Source organism: Equus przewalskii, chromosome 26 (genome assembly GCF_037783145.1).
Source record: "Equus przewalskii isolate Varuska chromosome 26, EquPr2, whole genome shotgun sequence".
Lineage (NCBI taxonomy): Eukaryota > Metazoa > Chordata > Mammalia > Perissodactyla > Equidae > Equus > Equus przewalskii.
The window spans coordinates 15,963,547-15,979,872 of NC_091856.1; the positions used below are offsets into that span (position 1 = coordinate 15,963,547).

General features: G+C 38.6%; 1 protein-coding gene across 16 annotated transcripts in view; it reads right to left on the bottom strand.

Moving 5' to 3' along the window:
- The window catches only part of LPAR1 (lysophosphatidic acid receptor 1), a 353,585-nt gene that overhangs the window by 112,073 nt on the left and 225,186 nt on the right, over positions 1–16,326 (bottom strand). Inside the window, exon 1 of one of the 16 annotated variants that reach the window (XM_070595026.1) lies at positions 13,919–14,545. The exons of the other annotated variants lie outside the window; for them this stretch is intronic. The gene's annotated coding sequence lies outside the window, so the exon portion shown is untranslated. Of the gene's footprint in view, positions 1–13,918; positions 14,546–16,326 lie in introns of those variants that run through there. 16 annotated transcript variants of the gene reach the window in all.

Here is a 16,326-nt window from a genome sequence, read left to right on the forward strand (position 1 = left end):
TTTTGGAAATCGATTTAATAATTCCTCACCACTAGGCATAAAAATCATCCCAGGGGCCAGCCTGGTGGTATAGTGGTTAAGTTCAGCATGCTCCACTTCGGTGGCCCAAGTTCATGGGTTCGGATCCCGGGCACAGACTGGCACCACTCATCAGCCATGCTGTGGTGGCAACCCACATATAAAGTGGAGGAAGACTGATACAGATGTTAGTTCAGGGCTAATCTTCCTCAGGAAAAAAAAATGTCATCCCTACCTCTTGAGGCAGTAAATTCTGTAACTGGGAATCTACCCTAAAAATATCACCTGAAATGCAGAAAAAGCCTCACACATGAAGATGTGAAGACTGGAATTCAGGTCACCACTAGTTATGATATCCTATCAAGACAAAGGACAGGATGCTCATTGTACCCAGTAGGATTTCAATCGTATAAAATGTACAGAAAAAATATCAGAAGGAAATAACCCATAAAGTTGACAATGGCAATATCTCTAGGTGGGGATTATAGCTACTTTTTTCTTCTTCTTTATATTTTTCTTTGTTTTCTACAATGACAACACATTGCTTTTGTAATTTAAAAAGGCTTTTTAATCTTTTTTAATCTACTTGGAAACAATATGATATTACTCTCAAATTAGTGATCCCACTCAGTCTCAGAAAATTATGTAGAAAGCTATTGGGTGCAGTGTTTTCTAAAATAGCAAAGAAATTAGAAATAAATCAGGCTGTTAAAAATATAATGATTCAGACCATACTGTCACATACAACAGCAGATAGAAAATGATCAATAGAAACAAAAACACATTTGTTACCTCTACGTAGACATAGACCATAAAACAGACCATAATGGATATAGGCCATAAAACTAACAGGACTAAATGAAAAATATATTACATTAGAAAACTGCAAATATGAGTGGGTTTGTTTATTTAAATATTGCCATAATGTGGTTTCAAAAATAATCATAAAAACATTTTTAAGACTATTCTAAGCAGTGTTTTATATAAAAACAAATATTTTTAAGTGAGTTGAACAGTTTTAAATACTTTAAGATGTGTTTACTGAAAAATTTTTACCCACTGAGTTATTTCGCCATCAAAATAGGATGAAGAAGGAAAAAGGAAGGGACTCAGGTAAGTAAATGATTCTGCGCATTCTCCCTGTATGAAAATAAACCCAAAATTGTCCACGAACCTCTGTCATAACACCTACTGACCAGAGTTAATACTTTTTCCCCCAAATTAATAGAATGTTAAATATGTTTTACAGTAAATCTCTTGCAGAAATAATATATTTTAGACACAAAACCTGGACTGATTCTTGCCTCTAGAAAATGTATTCAACAAAGTCCCTAATGCCTGAATCAGCTAAGGATTTGTGATTCATGGGCCTCCACTTTGAGGTGGCCAATGCTGAAAGAGCTGCTGGGCTGTGCTTCCCAAGGTCATGCTGACAAAGCCCTGTTTGAGCGCTGAGGTTCCCTTGAACAAGCAAAGAAGTTCAACTGATGTCCCCAACTCTGAAAGTAAAATTTCCCCAGGGAGCTTTAGATTTTCATCTACACAACTTCTCTTAGGGCCATCCAGAATGCCTTTCCTTAGCACACTAGGCACGCATCAGAACACTCTGTGCCTCTTCCTGGCTTTGTCTGCCTTGAACCTAAGCTAACCCCATGACTCCAACCCCTTCTGATCCAACCTATTTCTGATATTATCCTTGAGCAATATCTGTGCCTATTACCTGCCTGGACCTCTGCCCAGCCTGATCCCAAACACTGCCTGTGCAACCTGCCTCTGCCTTGTCCCAAATCAGGAGCATGAGGTCATGGCTGGGTTTCCATACAGTATCAGCTTAAGGAGAAGATATTCAACAGCAAACAAAGGAAAGTAAACTGATGAATCAACACCAAAACACACTAAGTAAAATACCCACAGTTACCTGGACTTCCTGAATAAATATTTATTACAAATGAGGAATTAGCTACAGCTCAGACTAACAGAAAAAGCATGCATCTTATCCTTTTTTCCTCAAATATATTTTCCACAAAAATAAGAACAAATGTAATAAAGTACTTATATTATAATAAGTGTACTTGACAGACAGTTGTGAAATTACAAAAAACAATGTATTTGAATCAAACTGATTTCATACCCTGGTAAGAAAAGCTAAGTTGCCAAGTACCTTTCATTCCCTTCCACATAAAACCCATTCCTTATCAAATATTCCTTAAACTTGGAAAAGTCATTGAAACTGAATTTGTCCTCTATATGATTCCTTAGCCCTTTAAATCTCTGAAATAACATCACTCACTGTTCAATGGGTTTTTATAAAATGTGATTATATGTAACAACTAAGATATTGCACATTTTCCCCAAAGCAAGCATCCAGCATATAAAGCTAATGATTTTTTCAATTTCACTGAATTTGAAAGGTTGAAAAATTTAATTTCAGGTGTGGGCAAACTACAAATTATGATGTTAAAGTCTTAAGCACAGGAAAGTCCTAACCTTTGCCTACTCGCCCATGTTTCCAGCAGAAGCATTAGCGATGTTGCCCAATGCGAAGATGTTTGTGTCACCTGAGCCTTACTTTACGATACACATGAAGATGCAGATACTTGGAGTCCTCCCACGTTGAGCTTCAACTTGAGCTTGTCAGTCTAAATTAGCTCAATGGCATGAGATCATCATTTCTTTGAAGATTAAAAAGCCAGAGCACAGTTGAAAATAAAAGCATAGAGTCACTGAATAATATGATGAGGAGAATGATTTGTGCACTCAATTGATTCCAAGTCCTCTATTTTAAGACAAAGACCTGAAGGCCTGGAAGGGTTGGGTACTGTCAAAGGCCCCATGGACAGTAGTGGGAAAACGGGCACCCTCATTCATCTCAAACTAATTTCATCATGGTCTCATTAGACTCAAACATTAGTCTCATGTCTCACTGAGTCTTTACGGATTTCCAATTTAAAATATCATTTTTAAAACTCTTCACACAGCTTTTTTAAAAAAGTGGAGCGAGGTGGGAATGAAAACCTACCATGCCAAAATAAGCAAATAAAAAATAAAAATCCTAGCACAGCAATAATTCCAAACCATTATTTTAAAAAAATCACTGGGAAGCTATGAAATAATCACCCAATCATCTGGTCCTCACTTACCAAAACTTAACTTCAGCGTTCTATTTTCTTGCAAATTATGCATAATTACCAAATTGGTAACTACACTATATAAGAGTATTTTTAATCCAACCAAAACTACTTCTACACATCCACGCAGACCTCTGTACAGCTCCTAACGCAGAGAAAGCCTTCAATAAACACTATTATTATTTAGCAATACACAAAACTGGTATAATACAAAACTGCTTCAACACATACCTACACTCACTTCCCCCAAAATATCCTTTCTATTCCTATTTTTTTGTCAAGTAAAAAAAAAGCCACAAACAGGAAGCCCCACTAAGTATCACAAAAAATGCCAATTCATCAAACAAAAAGGACTGCCTTCCATGTGTCATTCACTTCCAGTCCTCTATTTTGCTTCCGTTACTCAATTCTTCCATGACTGTACAATCCCACATGCACATACCCCACCTAGGCCCTTCACAGAGTTAACCCCTTCTCATTCTCCAGATCTAATCAAATGTCACTTTCCTAAGGAAATCCTGACTCCCTCCAAGTCAGATGAGTTTCTCCATTTAATCTCTTTTGAAACTCCTTGTTCTTTCCCTGTGTAGCATTTATCACGTTTTGCATGTACTGCATATATTTGGCTGATCATTTGGTCAATATCCTTCTTCCCACTAGACCCCATGCTTCATGCCTCCAGTGATGACAACTCCTTCATTCACCACTCTCTCCCAGATAAGAGCACAGAAACTGGTACTGTACGTAATAAAGACATGTTGAATAATGAATGATCCTAATTCCGCATAGAACAGCAACAGACTAGATCAGTGTTTCTTGAACTGTGTAGTTCATGACCAGATCACTGTTTTCAAAACTTTTGAGTTATGACCAGCACTTTTTCTTTTAATGAAAATGAACAGACCATAAAAGAATAGGAAAAAAATAGAGTTTACCATATGTAGGAAACTGTATGAAACTGTCATTTTACTTATATGACCATTTCGATTGACAGGTCATGGTCAAAAAAGTTTGAAAGACATGGAACTAGATCTCCCAATACAACTTCTCCCAATTTTCCATTAAAATGCTCAAGAAGGTACACAAAACAGCAAAAATTGGCAATAGTACTAGAAAGAGGGGGGGAGCCAAAATTAAGGCATTATTTCCACTAACTACATTCTGTGAGGGATGGATAACAAGCACATTGTTGGGCCACATGAATCTGAAAGATGTCCACTGTACCTTTTGAACTTCAACAAGACAGATGCTCTGATGAACACAGGAAAAATCCCGAGTCGAACTCAGGGATGCAGAAGATGCAATTGGCCAGATATATATGACCATCTCTTAGCTACAGGGGAGGCACCTCTAAGTCAGCCAAAGCAAGGAGCCTAAATGGCCCCAAGAGCTAATGATGATCAAAACTAGTTATAGACACATACAAAATATTGCTGCAGATTTTATTACAAAATAGAATACAAAAATCTCAAGTCTACACTTAAAGTTTAAGTTACAAGCTGAAATATATATATAATGGAAATTGAGAAAGGGCAAGAAGGCAAGAGAAATAAAGGCATAGAAATCCTTTGTTTTTCAGAGGAGTGAGAGCCAAAGTTATTTAGCTCTTTGACTTTGGGAATCAGAGAAACATAGTTTTATTAATTGGTATTTGGAAAACAAAGACATTTACCAGCAAAAGAAAACTAGAATTGGCCATTTCAAAATACTACAGACATATGAAAATAACAATACATAGAAAAAGAAAAGGAAAAGGCCAGGAATCATAACATTAAATTGAATCATACAAAATTGCCAGTTTTATAGGTCAAAAGCAATCAAATACCAACAATTTCATGACTCAACCTATCAACAATGGCAGCCAATATGGTCAGTGTAACATTGATGCATTTTAAAAGCATCAACTGAGGATTTATGTGTGTCGTTTCTTTACAAATAAAGAACTGTAGGCTCAGAGACATTATGTCATTTATCTAAGACCATGCAGCTAAACACTGATGGAAGGAGATAAGCCAGTGCTTTTGACACAAGGTTCTAGTACCTTCCATAACAAACAGAAAACTTAAGAATTAAGATCAAACATATTGGTCATAACAATAAACGTTAAAGTAATAAGTTTGCTCTTAAGGAGTATGTTAAAACAAAACCCAATTAAATGTTGCTTTCAAGCAAAAATATATGAAACAAAATGATACCAGAAGTTTAAAATCAGAAGGATGAATGAAGTCATTTCAGATGAAGATAAAAAAGAAAATAAGATTGGCAAAACTAATATCAAGAAAAAAGTGACTGTAGTTCCAAATGCATAGAGGGTTATTTTACACTGATAAATGCATACAAAAGGCCTAACAGGAACATTTATGTATTTAATATTAACACATGGACATTGCTATAAAGAAACTGACAAAGGCCCATTTCTAGAGAGACACTAAAGGACCATTATCAGTCTATGACAGCTCAAGTACAGAATCAGGACACAGAGGATGTGAATGATATTATTATAGTGGCTGAATTAATAAACATATCTGTACTTGTCACCTATAGAAAATCATGCTCTTTTCAAGCTCAGGACACAGAAACCCTTAATCAACAAGAAGTAAATATTGTACAAACCTCACTTGGTCACCACAATAAAGCCAATTACTGGGGCTGGCCCAGTGGTATAGTGGTTAAGTTCATGCACGTCACTTCAGTGCCCAGGGTTCGCAGGTTTGGATCCCAGGCACGGACCTACACACCACTCATCAAGCCATGCTGTGGCAGTATCCCACATAAAATAGAGGAAGACTGGCACAGATGTTAACGATGTTAGCTTAGGGCCAATCTTCCTCCCAAAAAAAGAAAAACAAAAGAACATTATTTATGCAAAAGTGTCCATAAAGTAATATTTAGCCAACTCATATTGAACCACTAGTAGTATTCTCAAAAAGGTCAGGTGGTAACAAGAATGTTTACTTTCTTTGCATTGTTTTAGATCTTTACAGTGATTTGCATCAGCATGAAACACAGAATTTAAGCTAGTTGTTTTTAAAAATTGCTACCTTCAGACTAAAAATTCCTTCTCCCTCAATAATGACTGACTCAAAATAAAAATTATTTCAAAGTTATTAAAAACAAAGTCTTATACATCAAAAATGCCAAAGTTGATACATTTCTACCCTTACCTAATTTCATCATTTAAAACAAATGAGTAAACTCTCCTTTAATTCTTTGAAATTGTATAACATTTCTTTTTTTCCTTGAACTCCTCATTCCCCACTACTTACTCCTGAGACTTTTATCCTAATCATTCATATATATCTTATGCTTATTTTTAGCAGATATCATCTCTGTAACAAAATTTTGCATTTTTCTGTCTAACTTTAATTTTTACGCAAAAATTTCTTCTTTATTGCAACACAATTATAACTTATATGTAACTTATCAAAACTAAATAAATATGAAAAATAACTATGAGACAAAAATTAAAATTTCATTAGAATTATATCTCAATAAATGGCTGAGGATTTTTAAAAAAAAAAAAAAACAAATGAGCTAATTTCAACTGAAGAAGTGAGAACAAGAGTTTTGTCTATTTTCTTGGTTTTTCCCCATCAAATCAGCCCTTCTATTCTTCATCAGCATCTGCCTCACCTCTTCCATCCTCACCTCCCAGCTTCACTTAACTGGGTCAACTCATCTTTCAGTCTCAGTGTAAATGCCACGTTCTCAGAGAAATCTTCCTCACCCTCTCAGACAAGGTTAGTCTCCCCATTACACTCCACAAGCCCACTCCGCTGTTCTCCCTAATTCCATCAGGGACCGGAATTACTCAGAGTTCCTTGTTCAGAGGCTGTCTCCTTCACTACACTGCAAATCTCACAGTCAAGACTGTATCTTATTTCCTATAACATGCTCAGTAGATGGTAAAGATGTTGATTTTTCTATTCAAAAACTTTGAGTTCTACCATGTGCAAGGTATTGTACTAAATACTTGGAAAACAGCAGTAAATAAAACAGGAATTAAAAAAAATTTCCCTCATCTAAGAAGTCAAAAGAAGATAAATGGAGAAGAAAATACTAGGCAAGCCAGATGAATGGGAAGGGTCATGCAATTTTAAATGTAGTAATTAGAGAAGCCTTTCCTAAGAAGGCGACATTTGAGTTAAGACGTGAAAATGATGACAGGAAGCATAAGGATATCTGGGAACAGACCATTCCAGGCAGAGGGGACAGTCAATGGCAAAGGCCTAGAAACCACAGGGCACCGTGTAGATAAGTTCACACACGGAGATTATTTACAGTAAGGACAGGACTCTGGGAACATCGTCACCTAAACATGGACTGAGAAGCAGAGATTTATAAAAGAGACAGAAAAGAAGCAAGCAGAGATAGGGAGCAATTAAACATGACACATATTAAATACTGTGACTATTATGTAGCCGTTAGAAATTAAAAATGCAAGATTTTAATGGCACGTGTACTTATAATACAAAGCACAATGCCATTAAATATTCAGTAAGATCAAATATTTTAAAACTGTAAGAAAGTATCTCAAAATGGGATTAAGGAAGTCATTCTCAAATGATGAACTACAGATGAGTCTCTCGTACGTTCCCGATCCTAAAATGAGCATATACTGTTTTTACTGTCAAATGGAAATGAGTATAATTTTAAAGCATCATAACGGCCTAGAAAGAAAAAGGTTAAGAATAGATTTATCTATTCTATCTTACATGCAAGAAGGCATGCCAGTATAATTATCTGAAATGGAAACACATTTTTTTAACAACACACCAGCAGAATTTAGTCTGCCACCTGCATGAACACTATCTTGCTTTTTCTGAATGGTAAGGGTACCCTTAGCTTTTGTACCACTTCCACTTGTGTTTAGATTTACGCTCTAATCATGAGATTTAACAGGCTCTACCCTCTTGGTCCACACTACTGAATAAACACCTATCCTCTGGTTTTTCCTAATTGGACCCATTTTGATTTCTTCACCTCTGAATCTTATTTTTTTCCATCTAAATATACATAACACGTATACCAATAAGTAGAGCAGAGGATGGAAAAACTATCAAAGAACTGTGTTTAATTTTGCTCTTTTCACAAATTAGACATCATAACACACACAAAAATTCTAGGACTGTGTGGACACTCACTAGCCTTCAGTGCAATTACACTGGTTATTCCAAAGTTGGCAGAAATAAATATTTTTTTAAGATTCACCAGGTCTGTGATGATTAATTTTACGTGTCAACTTGGCTGGACCACAGAGTGTCCAAATATTTGGCCAAACCTTGCTCTGGGTGTTTCTGTGAGGGTGTCTTTGGATGAGACTACATTTAAATTGGTGGACTAAGTGAAGCAGCTTGCCCTCCCTGAGTGGGCCTCGTCCAATCAGTTGAAGGACTGAGTGGAACAAAAAAGCTGACCCTCCCCCACGTAAGAGAGAATTGTTCCTGCCTGACTGCTTTTGAACTGGGCCATCAGCTTTTTTCTGCCTTCAGACCTGAACTGAAACATCAGCTCTTCCTGATTCTTGAGGCTGCCAGCACTCAAACTGAAACCACACCATTGGCTCTCTTGGGTCTCCAGCTTGTGGACTCACCCCACGGATCTTGGAACTTGCAAGTTGCCATAATCATATGAGCCAGTTCCTTACAATATATACTAGCAATTAGTTCTATTTATTAGTTCTGTTTCTTCGAGAACCCTGTCTAACACAAGGTCCCTCACATAATTTCAGAATTTTGACCGGGAAATAATGAAAATGTATTTCTTACAGTGTTCTTTAACCTCCTATCATTTCCTCTGCATGTGGTGTTCCGGTTTGTGCTTGTGGTTATTGTCATAAGACCAGAGACAAGCAGAGGTATTTGTCATTACCTTTCAAATTTTTCTTCAATACTCAATTTCCTGACCAGTTCATGCTTTCCTTTTGCCCATCTCTGCAAGCTTCCCTGGACAAGTAATAGATTAGCTCACGGCAGTTATATTAAAGATGAACTTATCTTCAATCAGTTCAATTTGTAGAAAAGCCACTAGTGAAATTATTTCAGATTATAACTTCAAAACCGTTAAGTGGATTCTAGAGCTATAGAACAGAGTTGACACTCTCCATTCTCAGATGGTTATAAGGAAAACCATATCCATAAAAAATATAATTGAAGTGGACGCTCTTGTTGAATATCCAACAGCTATTTCCCATTCCTCGTTGATAACAGACCTCTGTCCTCGTGTAGGACCCGGGCCTCACGTGGAGAATCATGAAGGAGTCTGAGTCAATGATGTAATATTTCTCCTTTGCCTGTGAGCGTTTCAGAGGCAGGTCTGTGATCTATTCTGACCTCTGAGATATAAGAAATATGTTGAAGATTTCTGGGAAAGATTTTAGCTCTAATAAAAAAGAGAGAAGGCCTATTTCGCCCCTTTCTCTACCTTCCTACTTCGGAAAGCGTCAAAAAAATATGGGCTATCTAGAGCTGCAGCAGCTGTTCGTGAGGGGAGGAGCCTGAGGAGGAAATCCAAGACCCTGAGGAAGGCAGAGTTAAAGGACGGAAAGAAACTAGATTTTTAAGATCTTGCTGAGCCACTAAACCAACCCTGGGACCAACTACCTTAAGACTTTGTTAAGTAAAAAATCAAATGTTGCTATGTTAATAGGTTTTGCTATTGCTTTCAACCAAGCACAACCCAACTGGGATAATCCAACGTGATTAATTATTTCTTATAATGTATGGATTTGTCTTTATTTTTCAATTGTTCTTTCTTGTTACATTAGCTTCATATGAGTAGTCTATCTTTTCTTGAATTATAATTGCATTATCTTAATTTCTACTCTGTTTTCTTTTTTTTGGCTTTTTGGTGAGGAAGATTGGCCCTGAGGTAACATCGGTTACCAATCTTCCTCTGTTTTTTCTCCCCAAAGCCCCAGTACATAGTTGTATATCCCAGCTGCAAGTCATTTTAGTTCTTCTATGTGGGATGCCATCACAGCATGGCTTGACAAGCCATGTGCAGGTCTGCACCCAGGATCCAAACTGCGCACCCCAAGCCGCCAAAGCAGAGCACATGAGCCTAACCACCGGGCCACAGGGCAGCCCCTATTATGATATTTTTCTATTGATATCCCCATTGATTTAATTCTCCATGGTTGCCTTTGCTTGCATAATGTAATCTTCTAATATACTTTATTAGAGATGTAAATACAATGTTTCTTTATACTAATGGTCTAGGGTACCCCTCAGAAGTTCAGAGTTTAGAGCAAAATTCTTCCCTTTTTGGCAAAATAACATTTTTTTCTTTAAAGAAACAACTCTTGATTTGACCCTGGGCCATTGTGGGAACTGAAATCCTACCAATAGAACAAAACAGGACAACATGAACTGCTTATCATGAAATGTGTGCTATCCAATTAACTACTCTGCTCCATCAGCAGCTGGGAATAACATACATGGGCATGAGCCGAAGCAGACCCCGGAGAGACAGTAAACTGCATGAGCAGATGCCTCCTACGCTTGGCACTGCTACCCCTCCTGTTTATTCAATTTATTTAAACTAAAAAAAATATGGAAATACACTTTTAATTGGAAAAAGTTTTTTTAATTAGGTAAAGAGCAAAGTTCCACTGTATCCTCCTTCTACCTTAATCAGGCAATTAAAGTTTAAATTTGCTTGACCAGATTTTATCAGCTCCCATGACGAACCCGTTGGAGTTTGTCAAAGTGTGGTCTTTAGGCTACTGGGGTCTCCAAAGTTTTTCTGAGTAGTTTTTCAGCCTTTTATTGTAGTAATGACAGTATGTGACACTCACTGCTGTTAGTCCCTCAGTAAATTAAAACTATGTTTGCTATTCCTCTGAGCCCCCAAATCACCACCAGTCTTCCAATTATTTTAAGATATTTTTTTTTCCCTTGACGGAATGTATTGTTTCAGGGGCTTTTATTCACCCCAAAGGAACACCAAGCAGAAACTCCATCTCCTTTGTATCATGCCAGAACTGCCTTACCAAGAGAAGCCGTAGTGGATGCATAGGGAATGTCTGATAACCTACAAACCACTTTAGTTACCCGCTAGAAGGAAAAATAACTTAAAGAATCAAACACCTTGTTGTCCTGTTAAAATACCTGGCATATCGATGTGGAGGTATACGTACGTATAGCAAATCATCACGTTGTACACTTTAAATATCTTACAATTTTATTTGTCAATTATACCTTAATAAACCCAGGGGTAAATAATTTTTTTAAAACCCCAAGTATATATCACTCTTCTCCCTCCAAAGATCTCTCCAGCTTATCACACAAATTTCACTGGTATTTACTTGGACATAACAATTATTCCTGTATACTGCCAAGCTCTGACTGCTCAGCTAAGCTTCTAACTCAAATTTCCAACTACCAGCTGAAAATCTCTGCCTACTTGGTTTTAGACGTGTCTAAAACCTACACGCCTCGCTGGAACAATCCTCATACTCTCACGTCCCTTCTCTCTGTTAATGGCAACAACGTGCTCTTTTTTGGTCCCCAACAGTTTCCAACACCCTTTGGTTGGCCCTTCAAGATTGACTCAAAGCATACCACCACCCGGCCACAAATGGTGACCTGTCACTCACATGCAATGCCTGGGCCTGCCTTAATTATTACTCTTCTGTGTAAAATGAGTTTCTCAGCCAACGTGTCCATTGAGGCCAGAATCCTCTGCAAATCCTTCCTCTACTCCAAGGCAGAGTTCCTCTCTCCATCCTCAAATATTCAGATGGCACTGTGTTTAAACCTCGGTTTATAATATTTATTGCTGAAATCCTACCCATAGAACAAAACAGAACAACATGAACTGCTTATCATGAAATGAAAGGTCATGCCTGACCTTAGGCATTGTATCCATGGCTCTCTCTGTTTACGAGCTACTTAAGAGTAGGAATCATACTTTCTTGGTGTTTTTTTTTTATTTTTTTTATTTTAGTGTCCTCAGCCAAGCACAGGGACTTGACCACAGAAGTGCTCAAAGATCTCAGCAGCATGAAACTGAATGGACAAGGTCTCAGATAAGGTGACTCGAGAACAGATTCTGAATTTGGAAAAGTCAGCCATCCTGCCCTAGCCCTTGAACCTTTAGGTCTCTGTGTCTACTCAGAAAGTAAAGCAAGCAGTTCTCCATGGAGCTACAATAAATACTGGGTACAGAATGAATGCCTCATTTTCTTGACAGGACAATAATCCCTCGCCCAACAAATCATAGTCCAAGATGGCAAAGCAGCCCCTTAGCAAAAGGCAATTCTGTTTCAGCTGTGTTACTCCCTTAGCAAGAACACTCTATCCTTATCATCTGCTGATTACCGACTTCGAAGGGGGTCCTCGTTTAATACCCCCACAATGACACTGCCTATAATGAGTAACTCCACCTATCTTCTTGGCTCCAGAAGTGCTTGATAGGCCTTCCACAGATGCCTTGTTTTCCACCTAACAAAAGGGTCCCAGATGCCAAGCACGTGCTCCAAAACGCCCCTCCTCCGCTTGCCCGAGACCCACATGAAGCAGAGTTCTCGCGGAAATAACCCTCTTCGCAGTGATATGTGTTCTCTTGGTTGTCACGCAGCTGGAAACAGTTTTCTTGTCCCCCGTTCATAACAGCCAGACATTCGTATCGCTCTGGCAAGAACTCTGAATTGAGTAATATCATGCTGCACCGATTCAAGAAGAGCTACACAGACTCCTCGGACTTGAAATTTCTGCCCCAGGGTGGCTGCCTCAATAACAGCCTCTCTAATACCGAAGTGAATGGAGGCAGGAGTGAATGCATGTGCACACAGATAGACACGTGCAGAGACAAACACGTACATATATGGGTATACACAAACATACCCACACACATCTAAATATATATAAACAAACGTTGTAGGTTTGTATAAGCAAAAGGGCGAGAATGGAAGGCTATGTAACTGATGACAAAGGGGTTACATCAGCTGGGTGCAGTTGGAGTGGCAGAGGGAGATTATTACATTTACTTCAGACACATCTATATTGTTTGAATCATTACAAAAGCCATATATTGTTATAAATGAATGCAGCTGTCTACTTCTGGTTGAAACACTTTCTACTGTGTTCATATCCCTGACTGACTGAAACAAGTAAGACGCATTAACAAAGGAGAGTATCCTGACAGCCTGACTTCAAAATAGGTCTGACTTCCCATGAATGCTAGATGTGCACTATTCTACAAAGCAAGTCATAAACTGAATACAGAAACTCAAACCCAAGTTGGGTCAGAATTAGGACTATCCAAAATGAAATGGGAGCATGTCAGAGTTACAGATAACACACAGCTACATCTGTCTCTAGACCTGACAACAGGTAAATTCGAGCAAAGCATTTCAAGTTTCTAAAATCAAGATGAGACTACCACACTCTGCCCCCTTCTCCTCTTGGTTAAGAGGGAAAAGCTAACTGAACTGAAAACACAGACTAGTTTGAACAAAATATTCCTAAATTTGAAGAATAACTCATCAGATCATCCTCCATATTTGAAGGCATTTCAAAAGAGCTTCCATTATTAACACAGTGTGATAGAATGAAAGGTCCCTGAGAGAAGGGACCTGACATCTCATTTTCTACTGTCCCCCGTACATGATAGGTGCGCAACAAGTATCTATTGAATATGGAATGACTTTATGAACAAATAGAAGATTAAGTTAAGGAACAAGTAAATGAAAACTAGAATTAGTAACCAGATGATATCAGTTCTTATTCCTACTTTACAGATGTAAAAAGAGAGGAACTTTGACTTACCCAGAAATTGCAAAACTGGAAAGAGAAAGCCTCTTGAGTCCCTCTATCTTGATCCCTTTCTTCTCTTCTAGGTTTCTTGGTTTACCTCCTAGGGGCCTTCCAGATCCTAATCTTCCGGAAGCCTTCCCTGACCCTCAGAGGCTCCCGCTTAGTGCTCCCCATAGTGCCACGTGCTTATCTCGCTCATCACACTTGCGACACCGAATTACAATCAGCTGTTAATATGCCTTATGCTCCTCCTGGAGGGTAAGAATCTTGCCTTCTTCTCTGCCCCTCCCTGTGCCCAGTGCCCAGCACAATGCTTGGTATTCTGCAGGCAGTCAATTAAGTGCTGCTACAGTGGAATGGAACTTGTTTCCTCTGCCCCTGAATCATCTCTCTCCCAAAGAGCCAGGAATATCCTTCTGCTAGGGGAAAATTTCAGACTGAAGGCAGCTTAGGGGTTGGTTAACGGGAACTACTTAAACAGAGAGAAAAAAAATTGAGTATAGCAAATTTACGGGAAATCAAATCCAGCCCATTGTTCTGAAAGTTAAGAAAATAGATAAAGGGAAACTTGCTAAAAAGGAACGGCTTGCAGTAGCACTCTCTTTATAATGAATCCTAAACCCTAAGAAGCATAGGCACACATGATGGCCATAAGGAACAAAAGTTCCTTTAACAGTTTCAACTTTGGAAATCCCTCCCGGAAGAGATCCATGACCAGGTTTTTTGTGGTTTTTTTTCCTTAAAGTACCCTTTTCTTTCTTTCTTTCTTTCTTTTTTTTTTTTTTGGTGATGAAGATTGGCCTTGAGCTAACATCTGTTACCAATCTTTCTCTTTTTTTTCTCCCCAAAGCCCCAATACATACTTGTATATCCTACTTGTAAGTCCTCCTAGTTTATCTATGTGGAACGCTGCCACAGCATGGCTTGATGAGCAGTGTGTAGGTCCATGCCCAGGATCCAAATAGGTGAAACCCAGGCCACCAAAGTGGAGCACATGAACTTAACCACTATGCCACCGGGCTGGCCCCCCATGACCAGGTATTATTAGTGAAACTTTCTTTTTCTCTTTTAGAGAAAGAGGCTGGTTTTGAGATCATTTTCCCTTATCTCCATATGAAATACCACAAACACAGGCTGATCTACCTCCTTCGGGCTTATCCATGTTTGTTTTAGCACTGGACTAAAGAGTCTGCCCTGTCATTGTATCACCTTTTTAAAACAGCAACACAAAAATAAATTATAACCTAAATCCATGCATGCAGTAAAACAGTCCTCTTGCCTTCCTGAAAGAAATTTGAATTTTACATGAACTTCAAGTTTAAAGTTTCTATAACACTGATCAGATGTATTAAGACAATTTTCTTTGCCCCCTCCCCATAAGTCAATAACAACAACAACACTGCTTTGAAATCATATTAACCTGCTGGGGGGGAAAATGCCAGTGAATTTAAATAAAATCACCACCATCACCACTCCTCCCTTCCCTCCAAAAAAACATGTATCCTTGTAAGAAATAAAGGATACTAACCTCGGACTCCTTAACTTAACAATCCTAATTAACTGATTAAACAGTCCAAACCCAAGTTCCCTTGCAGAAGATAAAACCCACTGCTGGAAGGATCATTCATTCCGATTGTATTCAGAAGACAGTTAAAAGCAGCTGACCTAATCTCCTTTCATTATCCACCTCCTTGGTAGCCCAGCACCTCCAGATTCAAGGGCAATTAGAAGACTTACCCAATCAGCTCCACCTTTGACATGCAGCTGACAAGCCATCACTCCCACCTGTGACCCCTGTGCGAGATTGGGGCGTGAGAGGAAACCTGCATCGCTGTTGAATCTCTCTCCCAAATGGATCCCACAGAGATTCTTTCCATCTGAGAGATAATGCGCTAGACCCCTTAGCTCTAGAGATTCATGGGGGGAAAGCAGATGACCAGAAAGAAGGTTCTTAACAAAGTCTCAGTCTCCAGCATTGAGCAAGCCACTTCTATCGGAGGTCCAACTTAACAAAGGATGTTCAGGGTTGTGTCAGCCCTCACTGCAGTACCCAGGGGCTAGTCTCTCCCCACCTCCTCTCTCTCATCCCCCTTTCCCTTTACAAGGGCGTGAGCCCCACTTCTAAGCTAATAATAATTCTCTCTCTTCTGCGCTACAAATAGTCAACCACTGTGGTTAAATACTATGTATAACATAAACAGGGTCAAGAATGCCAGTTGCCATTGGAGTCATGTTTAAATTAGCATTAACTAGCAGGCCCTTCCCAAAACAAAACAGAATGCTTTCTTGGTCAGCTCTGTGCCTGGAGAGTGATTTTAACCCACATGTTCAAAAGGCCTCACAACGTCCAGATGTAAGACAGTAGCATTACTAATTGTTACTAAATTAGATTTCTCAAAAGACCACTATCAATTTGAGAG